This window comes from Pinus tabuliformis, chromosome X (assembly GCF_031772625.1).
Source record: "Pinus tabuliformis cultivar Carrire ecotype Pingquan chromosome X, CPIR1, whole genome shotgun sequence".
In the NCBI taxonomy this organism is placed as follows: domain Eukaryota; kingdom Viridiplantae; phylum Streptophyta; class Pinopsida; order Pinales; family Pinaceae; genus Pinus; species Pinus tabuliformis.
The window spans coordinates 1,468,307,838-1,468,320,107 of record NC_142308.1 but is presented as its reverse complement, the minus strand read 5'-3'; the positions used below and the strand labels follow the sequence as shown (position 1 = coordinate 1,468,320,107).

At 33.3% G+C, this 12,270-nt stretch overlaps 1 long non-coding RNA gene across 1 annotated transcript; it reads left to right on the top strand.

The window, feature by feature from the left end:
* The first annotated feature begins 5,307 nt into the window (after positions 1–5,307).
* LOC149145540 (uncharacterized) lies at positions 5,308–6,299 on the top strand. Its single transcript, XR_016265255.1, has 4 exons — positions 5,308–5,582; positions 5,694–5,756; positions 5,858–5,926; positions 6,019–6,299. It is a non-coding gene; the product is annotated as an uncharacterized LOC149145540 (long non-coding RNA).
* Positions 6,300–12,270: the final 5,971 nt, after the last annotated feature.

The window sequence follows — 12,270 nt, the reverse complement described above, 5'->3', positions numbered from 1 at the left end:
CATAACAGTATATACATTTAGAACATCTCGTGCTCTGATTTATTCACACCACTATTTAGCCCTCTCTAACACCTTCAACACTTTGTTTTTCACTCTCCTCGTAGGCTTACATTTATAGACATAATTACATAATTATGGATTATACTAAATCCATGATTTTCTCCATAATTCACTCAACTAATTCCTATTCGAGGATCTCGTATCCCTAAGATCTCTATGAGATCTACACATATTAATTATCCATGATATTCTCACATAGTTGAGAATATTTCACAACTGAAAACCTCACACATAGATTTCTCACTCAATCTATACAATATTCCTAAAAATAATTAAAAACATCACCCCCTAAATCAACCAAATGTACAATAATATTCTGAGCAAGATGCTCCTGCATCAGACTCCCGATGTAGAAAAAGAAATCATAGACTCCTATCTATGAGGTCTATCACTTTTCTGTAGTAATGTGACAGCTACAAGTCTGAATGACTTGCTACCTCCAGGATTCCAAACTCTATTTTGTTGATGGTCCTTCAAAGGAATAACTTCTTCATGTAGTCTGGCATTAAATTCGCATAATAATATCTTCAGAGAATTATTAAACATGATTCTCGACTTTCCATACCTCATCATCCTCTGTTTTGGAAATATAGACTCGTGAATTGCATGTGGAACTGGTTCACCATCTGCACCTATATCTTTTTCAGGTAACTCAGTCATGTTGAGATTAGTATGAAATAAATCTGAAAGTTCACCATCATCACTCAAATTGTCAACCATATTATGTATATCTGTAAAGCAATTTTCTCCACCATGCTCTAGGAATAATTCCTCTTTATTAATCACATCAACATAGTTGATGTTCTCCATGGTGTCCTTTCCTCCTTTTGTTACAGTTTCTCTGGTTTCAACTTCTTTGGCTTTTGTCTCTTTAACTTCTATTTTTTTCCTTTAATTGAGCTGGAAACTCAACTTCATGGAATGAAAAACAATCATCCCAATTTCCTTCAGGTTCACAGAAGAATTCTTGATCATAACAATGGTCATTAGTTGTCTCTATAGCAACAACTTCCTTATTTAGTACCATACCTGCATTCACAGACAAAATATCAGTTTTAAAAATATCAGACCTTTCGGTCTCTTTTGATGCTTCAAGCACAAAATTCCCACCATGGAATTTTTGGGTTTCAGCAAATCCTCTTTGTTGGGACTCAATTCCTATAAGTCTCTCCTTCTGTAACAGAGAAATATGTATTTGTTCAAGTTTTTTCATCAACATAGCATTCCATTTCTGTTACAGTAGATTCCACTTGACTCGTTTCCTTATTCTTCATCCATGTCTTCGGTCTTCATTTTGTTTCTCTTGAAACCATTCCTGTAGAATATTCAAACTCTGCTTTCATCACTGCAATACTTATCCTACGCTCTTCATGACTCATGTGACTTTTATTTGAACCTTTCCTAAGCCTCTCCATGTTCATTTTCACTAATTCTTCAAACTCAAATCAATAAAGAAAATATTTACCTCAATCAATTCTAAAACCAACTCCTCTATTTTTTCCTTTTCTTCCGTTGTGCCTCTTATTTTCCTTGTCATATGCTCTCTTGTCTTTCTAACAGCTTTAACTTGTGAGCTGCATTCAGCCTTTGTAGTAACAAGTATCCTTCTTGCTACACATGCCTCACTAAGCTTTCCTCCTCTGAGCTCAGTCTTTCGACATCTCTCTGGTTCTCTTCTCTGGAACCAATTGAGCACTCTTTGCTCTAGGCTGTTGCAAATCTTCTCGCCTTTCTTTATTGTTACTCTGCACAAAAATTATAAAGACTAACACTGACAATTAATCATACTTCACATAGAATCTTCTTTTGCTCTAATACCACTAATGATGGGGTGAAGCTGCACAATTCTGATAAATCCGAAATTTTTAAATAAGTTCACGGGCAATTAAAACCTTTGTTGACCACACCGATACACAAATTCGTAATTTAATTAATTAAATTACGTGTTTACCAAACTATCGAACCCCGATCGCTTTATCAAAACTCAAAATAAATTAAACTCCAATCTAAACCTTTATCGCGTTCGAATTCTAAATTATCCTGCACGCACTTTCGGAAGCGATATCCGTCGGATATCGTCTATCATAATGAACGGTTGTGATTGATCCGGAACTCAACTGGGTCAAAACGTATTTCATAAAATATCACGTCCATTTTTTTTATATTAAACCTCGTGCATCTCTTGACGTGATTATCGTCCGATCTGAGCTTTTCAAGCGGACAGTCACGATTAACTGAGTTATTAACTCAGTTTTATAACTGATTGCGTCCGTTTTTAGAATTATTGGCTGCGCTTATTAGCACGCGATCACCGTTAGATCTGTTGGATCTTCGATCAGACAATCCTGGTCTTCTTCCGGATTTCTTCGCGAATTTATTAGGGATTCTTTGTCCCACCAAGTTTTAGCGCTTTCGCCAAGTTTATTCCATCACTAAACTATATTCCTGTGACCTTGAAACATAACCAGGTTATTAATGGTTCATTGTAATTAACAGAGGATTCAGCCACTAATTAAAGACTCAACACAATCCAATCACATAATAAAGATCACGCAGAAACACGTTTTAACACACAAACTCCTTTCATTCATAACAGTGTATAGATTCAGAACATCTCGTGCTCTGATTTATTCACACCACCATTTATCCCTCTCTAACACCTCTAACACTCTGTTTTTCACTCTCCTCGCAAGCTTACATTTATAGACATAATTACATAATTATGGATTATACTAAATCCATGTTTTTCTCCATAATTCACTCAACTAATTCCTATTCGAAGATCTTGTATCCCTAAGATCTCTACGAGATCTACACATATTAATTATCCATAATATTCTTACATAGTTGAGAATATTTCATAATTGAAAACCTCACACATAGATTTGTCACTCAATCTATACAATATTCCTAAATAATAATTAAAAACATCACCCCATATCAACCAAATGTACAATAATATTCTAAGCAAGATGCTCCTGCATCATAAAACATGATTGACCGTGATCAACCATAACTCACCATGGTTAACTTTTAATAAATATATATTTATATTTTATATAAAAATATTAATCTTTTAATTATATATATATATATAAATAATCTTAAACATTTCCATTATATATATCAATTAAAATAATCTTAAACTTTCCATTTTATCTAATATAAAGTATTGTCAAATGCTATTTATACACATATTTTTCCATAAACTCTATCGAGGAGAATGCTATGTGGTGAAGTCAGTAATGCATCATGAACTCTTTTAAATATTGTAACTAATACAAAATAAAATACAACATGAATCATTATATTTCATATATTAGGTCCACATACTTCAAGTCATACGTGGCATGTAATAATTTGTGTGACCTGTAATAATCTTTTTGCTATTATAATAGTTATTTTTTAAAATATTATTTTTATTAATATATATTTTTTAATAACCTGTGTGTAGTTACAAATAATTTAATATATATTATATTTATTAATTCTATCGGCATTAACGTCAAAGCTTACAAGTAATTTTGTTTTATATGATAAAAAATCGTTTATAAATAATAATAGTACTTCGATTTAATTTTTTTTTAATAAATTATAGATAATAATATTAGTCTCATCAAAATGTTGAAATTTTATTAATTAATATGAAATTAATAAATATAAATATTATAAATTTATTTTTTATATTTTTGAAAAATAATACACTAATAATTGGAATATTATCAATTAATAATTTTGAGAATGAGAAAGTTAAATATTTTTGACAAATTGATTTTTGTTTAGATGATAAATCAAACAGGTTTATATATATATATATATATATATATATATTTTGCTTGACACGATTAAATTATTAGTGGAAATATTATAAAATTGTAATTTTAGATTTTATTTTTTTGAGTTAGGTAATGTGAGTTTTGAGATGATTGGCAAGTCTAATATATGATTTCAGTGACCGCCATCCAAGGACATTTAAGCTATTAAAATCACGTGGGGATCATACTTGGCCTCGACCACACAAACCTTAACATAACTGGATTTTTTCCTAGAAAATTTTGAAATGATAATCTGTATACCACTAAATGTGTAAATAAAACACCTTGTTACACTCTATTGTACACCTCATAAACTAACTCTAAATTTTTTAAATTACTATTATATTTACTTTTACATATTTATTAATTTCATCAGTTTAATTATATACCTGACACACATAATTGTATACCTGACACACTTAACACAATTAATTAGTAGGAATGCAAAACAAGTTACCAACAAAAAAAATTACTCCGGAAAACCCCAACTCCGATGAAAAACCAAGCTTAATAAAATTCTATGAGTTTTCGGTGAAAACCCTAACCAAGCGTTAATCCTAACGTACCTTGCAAAATTATAAAAATAAAAATCCTGAGAGGATAAATATTTTGGATTTGCATCAAACTAGAGGTCCCTGAAATGCTTTCTACCTGAAATCCTTTGTACTTGATCAACCCCCTTAATTTGCCTTGAATATGATCACTGTATGAAAGAGGAACGATGATTTCTTTGGCTACAAATCATTTAATTAAAATTACTAGAGATGTGTAATTCTATGGCAGATTTCAAATTTTATTCTAGATTTTTTGGAAATATAATAAATATTAGCAAAGTCAAACAATTATACTTTTATTAAATTTATAAAATATTTTAAAATATATAATAAATATAAATATAATGATATAACAAATATATTCTATATAAATAATTTTTTTTGGTTGTTTTTGAGATTTGCATTCTCAATTTGGGGATTATGTATGATAATGGTTTGGAGAGGTTTATAAGTGATATTTTTTGAAAAGTTGTTTTTTTTTAGGATTTAATTTGTGTAAAATGAGGTAGGGATTTATAGAAATCACAAGTTTGACTAGTGAACTATTCAGAATCAAGTGGCTCACAGATTTTTGAGAATGCTGAATGTAACAGCTAAATTTTAAACTACCAATTATATATATATATATATACACACGTTGTAATAAGGTCCATCCCGGACTTTGGCTTTGGCTCATTATATATAAACGGAGTATTGATTACTGATTACGTTTATTATTAAGTCCGTATACTTGACATTACCAAAAGTTTATTATGACAATAATAATTTATACAGATTACATTTAAGTTGAAAGGATTAGCTTTTAATGCGGATGATATGGAAGGTGATTCCTCCGTCCTTGCCCATGTGTTGTTTTGCAGCAAGGACCTATGGCGGGAGGTTGTATGCCCTGGCCAGTTGGTTTAGGTTGCTCGCGCCATTTGTGTAGTATTGCAGTCGTTGATCTGGTTCTCGCGATCTGACGACAGAGAAACCATCGAGTTTCAATCCCTAACTAACTGCTCGTTCTCGGCATCTATGTCGCTCATTGTTGCTGCTAATCTTGGTGTTCTTGCTGCTTCGCAAGGGTTTGCTGCTTTGTTCAAGATTTCATTTTGTCAATGGTATCCTCTGAGAGTGATGATGGCGATGGCATCTGTTAAAATGGAACCAGGTAAACCCATCGGACTGTTGATCTATTGTCCTGTTGACCTGTACCGTGAGGTTGCTATAGAGTTTGGTTTTGGTCTGGCGCAACATTTAACACTTTGCATTCACTGCACAGGAATGTCCCGTGGCACCTTCAATGCTGCAGGCGATAACTGGTTTCAGGACTTAGCTGCGAAAGGTAAATTATTAAATGTTTTCTCTTTCTTAGCTTGAATGGTTTTTAATCCTTGATTTGATTTATATCACTTATGGCTATTTGCTTATTGATGAACACGGAAGCTGCCTCACATGGAAACCTTCCACTCTGAAGTAAGAACTCTTCCTCACATGGAAACCTTCCACTCTGAAGTAAGAACTCTCCCATCTGCTCATTTGTTCGGTGGCTTTATGATATTTCCCATAAGGGTTTACTGACTTAAGGTCTCGGATGTCCATGGCAGGTAAACACATAGTGGTTTTAGGTTATTTGTTTTGGTATTGGCCACCCCTCTCTAGAGCGTAAGCGCTTACGGTGACGTTATTGACTCTTACAAGTTGGATTCTTTACTTATGGCGCGAATTAAGTTATGGGAAACACCACTTATATGGTCGAGAACAGAGAATCAATCTCTTGTTGAACTTCTAGCTGACCACTACGACTCAAGTTTATGGCTCTGTTTAAATTTGTAATTATTTAGTTACGCGTAGATGTTTAAAGGAATTATGCATAAGGCATTTTGTAGTTTTGGGGGAAAAAATCCCGTTCTGAAATCGATGGAGGGTTTTATGTTCTTTCTGTATAGTTTTGCTGTGTGGCCACTTAAGTGAACCGACTTATGTTTTGCGTTTTATGTTCTTTCTGTATAGTTTTGCTATGTGGCCACTTAAGTGAATCGACTTATGTTTTGCTATGCGGCCACTTCAGTGAACCAATTTATGTCGACTGATGCAGAATGGAAAGGTAATGAATTACCTTGTTCTACTTCGTGGTTGCATTCTGGACCTAGAAGACTCTTCTTTTATTTATGCAAGTATTTACTATGTTTGATTGACCAATTCCGATGGAATTCGATCACATTTTAAATTAAGATAGTTATAGGGCTTGAATAGTTACTCTACTATAATTTCATGATTTTTGTGGTCGAATTATGGTGCCCTGAACCTGCGTTCAAACAATTATGGTGCCTTGAAACTACGTTCAAACAATTATGGTGCCTTGAAACTACGTTCAAGCAATTACATACTGTCTTTATATTCTGAACCTGCATCCAAACATTTATATAAATGTTGTCTTTACATTTTTATCATTAGTAATAGATTTTGTAAGGTTACACAAGTCCTTCTACAGATTCTAGGATAAAGGGCATTTTACTTGATTTACTTCTGTAAATTATCAGTTTGCCTTTCATAATCATGAACAAGGAACCATAATCATTGAATGAGCATTCTCTTTTACTTCTGCTATGTCATTTAGTAATTCCATAGTTATTAGCATAAACTGTCTAAAATTTGATACAAGAGAAAATGTGCTTCTATATCCTGTAATCATACTTTTCCTCAAGATATTTGACCTTCTAGATATAGTTTTCTAATTAAGAACTTATTCTAATGATAGTTCAAGCATAACAAATTTTACTCTATCATTAAGTGTTAATCTCCACAGTGTAGTATTAATTCTAGGAAGAAACTGACTATCATACCTATCTGTTCCACCTGCAATTTCCGATAATTGTAGAAAGTCTCTCATCCCAGCCACAAACCTGGCAATTACGACCAGGCTCTCCCCCGAGCACTTTCTCTACTGGAGCCACGAACCTAGCAATTATGTCCAGGCTCTCCCCATAATTGTAGAAAGTCTCTCATCTCAGCCATGAACTTGGCAATTACGTTCAGGCTCTCCCCCGAGCACTTTCTCTGTTGGAGCCACGAACCTAGGAATTACGTCCAGGCTCTCCCCATAACTGTAGAAAGTCTCTCATCCCAACCACAAACCTGGCAATTACGTCCAGGCTCTCCCCCGATCACTTTCTCTGCTGGAGCCACGAACCTGGCAATTACGTCCAGGCTCTCCCCCGAGCACTTTCTCTGCTGGAATAATTTCCAATTACAGTCAGTGCCTTGGGCCTCCAGACTTCATTGTGAGCCTCAAGTCCTGTACTACTCTTCATGAGCAATTTCCCACTCGTCACCTTTTTCAACGCTAGGATAGTCCCCTCTTCTTCATCTTTTCCCCCTATATTTCCCTTTCCTAGGGCAGGGGCATAACTATTTCTTGTAATTGTAGTAAACAATTTCTTTTAATTAATCATGTCTCAATTCCTAATCACTCACAATTAAGTAACAATTTATTATCCGATTTTCTAGCCTTAGTAATAACATAACAGAAAATAAATGCAATAAAACATAAACCAAATTAAATGCACTTGTCTATAATGCGACTTTTTGGATGACTTTCTGGTGGGTTTTTCCGGTCAAAATCCGGCAGCAATTTATTGGAATCGCAAGTTCGATAGCTAGTTTCTGCACAATCAAAGCATCCCTGGGGTTTTCGAGGGTGCTGAATCCAAATATGCAGTTAAAAAACCATTTTAACTGCAACAAATCAAGATTTATCCTCAATTTCTTCCACCGGATTCCGTGAATCTCCAAAAAGTCGCATTATAGATAACTCCAAATTAAATAACCACAGGGAATCCTTCCAAGAAGCGAGGAGTGTTACAGTGAATAAACCAATTTAAACAATGCAAATCGAAATTTATCCACAATTCAAAATTTATACACAATTTTTTTTCCAGATTTCAAACAAAAATCTACTTAAAAAAACTAATAAAAGAAAAAATCTCATTTAGCCTGGCGAGACTTAGCACTCTCCAAATCTCACACGGAAAAAATAAAAAATAACATCGTGGTCTGAATTTTCTTTAATGGTTAAAGAAAGCTATATGGTCTGTGGCCTTTTTTCGAATTCCAAAGAAAATAGAAAATATGTAGAATGATGGGTAGAAATACCTTTCATTATTGTGGGTCCCCGGAGCCAAAGCTCGCCTTTATTGTTGGGTGGCAGCGCTTTGCCAGCTACACCCGTCTCACTAAAAGGGAAAAAAAAAAGTAATTCTTCCATCTTGCAAATTTACAAACACAAGAATTTAGGTTTCTTGAATTTTTTTAGAGAGAAGTTTATATATGGCCGAAGCCTTCAAATTACAATATGGCGGAAGCCACTCAGAATACGGCCCAAACCAGATTAGGCTTCTTGAATCTTTATGAAAATGGGAATCTCCAATAATAAAATAACAGATAATAAGGATAATAAAATAACAGATTACAATATGACCGAAGCCACTCAGAATACGGCCGAAACCAGATTAGGCTTCTTGAATCTTTATGAAAATGGGAATCTCCAATAATAAAATAACAGATAATAAGGATAATAAAATAACAGATAATAAGGAAATTAGGCTTATGATCTTATAATAAAATAACAGATAATCCCGCAGCGATGGCTCTGGCATTCTGGCGGATGGCCTCATAACTTAGCGAGAGGCCACTGGAGGCGTCTATCACGGCGATCGGTTGACTCTGGTGGTGGTGTTGTTGGTGGGAGAAGATGAATGGGACCTTTTATCTGCAGTCGATTCCACTCTCCATGCTGTAACCGTTCGTTGAATCCATAATTGACCGCTACCTACTCTGCAGTCACTAATTTTCTGCCATTATTTTTTTTTGTGTAGATTCCACTGACCATGTTGTAACCGCTCTTTGCATCCATAATTGATCGCTGCTGCTACCACTAATTTTCTGCCAATTCAGGCTGCCATTATTTTTCTGTCAATTGAGGATTTAGTCTACTTCCCCAACCTTCGCACAACATTCAATACTTAGTAACAAGATCAATATATAATGTTCGCCCAGGTGAGAGTAGAGTCGTTTAATCCTTTTAAAACTGTGAATGCTTTTCAAAGATTTTTGGGTTGTCAAAATGCAACGGCAAAGAATTAACTGAGTACGGGTCTAATACTTCATAGTAGTTTAGATCCATCTTTATTCTATATCTACTAAACACGGAAATAGATCAAATCTCTTGAGATGGAAGCGTTTTTCAAAATGAAAAGAGATTTAATACTTCTCAATACTTGGTAGATCCTGAATTAAGATGGATTTAAGTATATGTAGTTGACATTGAAATATATTATTTATAATTCATATTCTCCACATTAAAATGTTAAAACATGTTTTGTTGTATGCATACATTTAATTATTTTTATAATTAATATTTTCTAAAATATTACATATCAAATCCATATTAAGCATTGAAAGAATTACAAATATCACTCATACATTGAATTAGGAAGAAGGTATTAATGGAATACGAATTATCATAATCTCTCTCTCAACCTTAATTTGTTAAATATATTTTTTTTTATTAATTTATTTTTGTTTTAAGTATCACATGTAAACATAACTTAGAATGAATTACACATCATGTAATATCAATAATATTATTTCCTGTCATTTTCATCATATTAGGTTACATTTCTTCATCGTAGTAAAATGTAATTTTTTTTTTACTCATCTTCATACTAAATAGTGAAGAAATTACATTAATTTATATCTCTATATAAAGTTTAATATAATTAAGGTGAAAATTGAAGTACTTTAATTATGACCACATTAATTTCTTACTATTGTTAATTTGTCAATTTAAATTATTATTTTACTATTTAAAAATGTAATGTTACCTCACAACATCTCTCCCATATTGGGTTGTAGAGTTCTTCCTAGCATAATGATGAAGTGTGCGATGTTTTAGTATTGGATTTTATAAAATAGACATTGGATGAGAAATTTTTGTGCAAGGTAGCAAAAGCTACATCTTCCAAGGAAGAGTGGAAGATCCCAAAAGCATATTTTGGTACAAAGGAAAGTTGCATGCAACAACAAGTTGAGTCACAATTTGTTGAAGAATCAATAGAGAAGTCAGTCGCAGATCTGAGAGTATATGAGAAAGACACTTGGAGGAGAACAAAGCTTGGAGAATCCCACTCAAAAGTGGATGATGGTCATCAAGACTATAAAAGTAAAACCCATTATGTCAACATGCATATGGATGGATAAAATGCAACAAATATTGTAGAGAGAGGAGTTGGAGTTTTTATGTATGAAAAATGGCAAGAGCATATGAATGCTCAAGAACTCCATTGCAACGTAGATGGTGAATCCCACTATGACGAGACACATGTAGATGATGAATATAAAGTGAGGTGAGAATTGGTGAATCTAGTTGCAGCTCATGAACTTGGTGAAGTTGAAATTGTTAATGAGCACATGTATGCTTAGATATCCTACCATAGGGTGGATGAACATTATGTTAATGACACTTGTGATATATTTTTTGAAACTTGGATTGAACATGGAAATATGGAAAGTGTTATGTTCAATGAAGAATTGAAGGTTGAAGTTGCAACTATAGTAGCAAGTTATGAAGTTGTTGGAACTATTCACCAAGGAGTGTGTGATCTAGCAACAACTGATGATCAAGAAGATGGTAAAGTGATTCAAGAGTTTTTAATGAGAATATATATTGATGGCATAATAGTGGAAGATAGTCTCAATGAATTTGAAGAGATAGACAAGGAAGAGGAATAGGAGAAAGCTCTCATTGTATAGCATAATGAAGTTGTTTTAACATTGTTTTTTAATATGAAAGTGTTCAAAATGGAGTTGTCTTTAGTGCGACTTTTGGGACTTTTCAGTGTCGGAATCCGGCGGAAAAATTTGAGGTGAAATCTTGATTTGTGTTATTTAAACAGGTTTTTTAACTGCATATTTGGATTCGGCACCTTGAAAAACCCCTAGGACACTTTGATTGTGCAGAGATTACCCATCAAGCTTGTGATTTCAATAAATTGCTGCCGATTTTAGAGAAATTTAACCAGAAAAACCCACCAGAAAAGCTTCCAAAAAGTCGCACTAAAGACAACTCCGTTCAAAATAGCATGAGATTTGAAGTCAAAAACAATGTTGTTGATAAGTTTGACGTAGATTTGAAGCTCATTGAAGAATGGATTGAGAAGCCAATTGAACAAATTGATGATAGTCTTAAAGAAATAGCTAAATAAATAATTAAATGAAATGATGAACGAGAAAAAGGAGGGTGATTATGATTTTACATGTAACCCTAATGATGATCTTGAGTGTGCATATTACAGACAAAAAACAAAAGTACCTGATGATGAAAGTAAAGTGAAAGACACGACAATTTGTGGAGAGGAATAAGAAAATGTTGAAGAAATCTTTCAATTTTGGAGTTTTTAATAACTTAAATTTTACAATGAGCTAATGATATGAAAACAATCATGTTATGAGGTGTATTATAATGATAAATTAAATTTTGGTTATAAGTTTGATGATAGTGAGTATAAATGGAAACAATCCACAAGTAAGAAGATTATTGAAGAAGAAAGTCGTCATAATAGACTCCAGAAGACTAAGGTAATTTTCAAAATGTTAACAAGAAAATTCAAGAAGAAACTCCAATAACAAAAGGTGAACAAGCATGGAGCTTTCAGCAAGAAAGAAAAGCTAAAAATAGAGGTGAAGCTTAAACAATTTCAAGGCTATAGAATTTGGAAGAAACGAAAAACAAAATCCGACATTGTAAAAATTTTGAGTCATTGTAAGCCTAGCTGAGACTTAGACCAATGGTCATTATT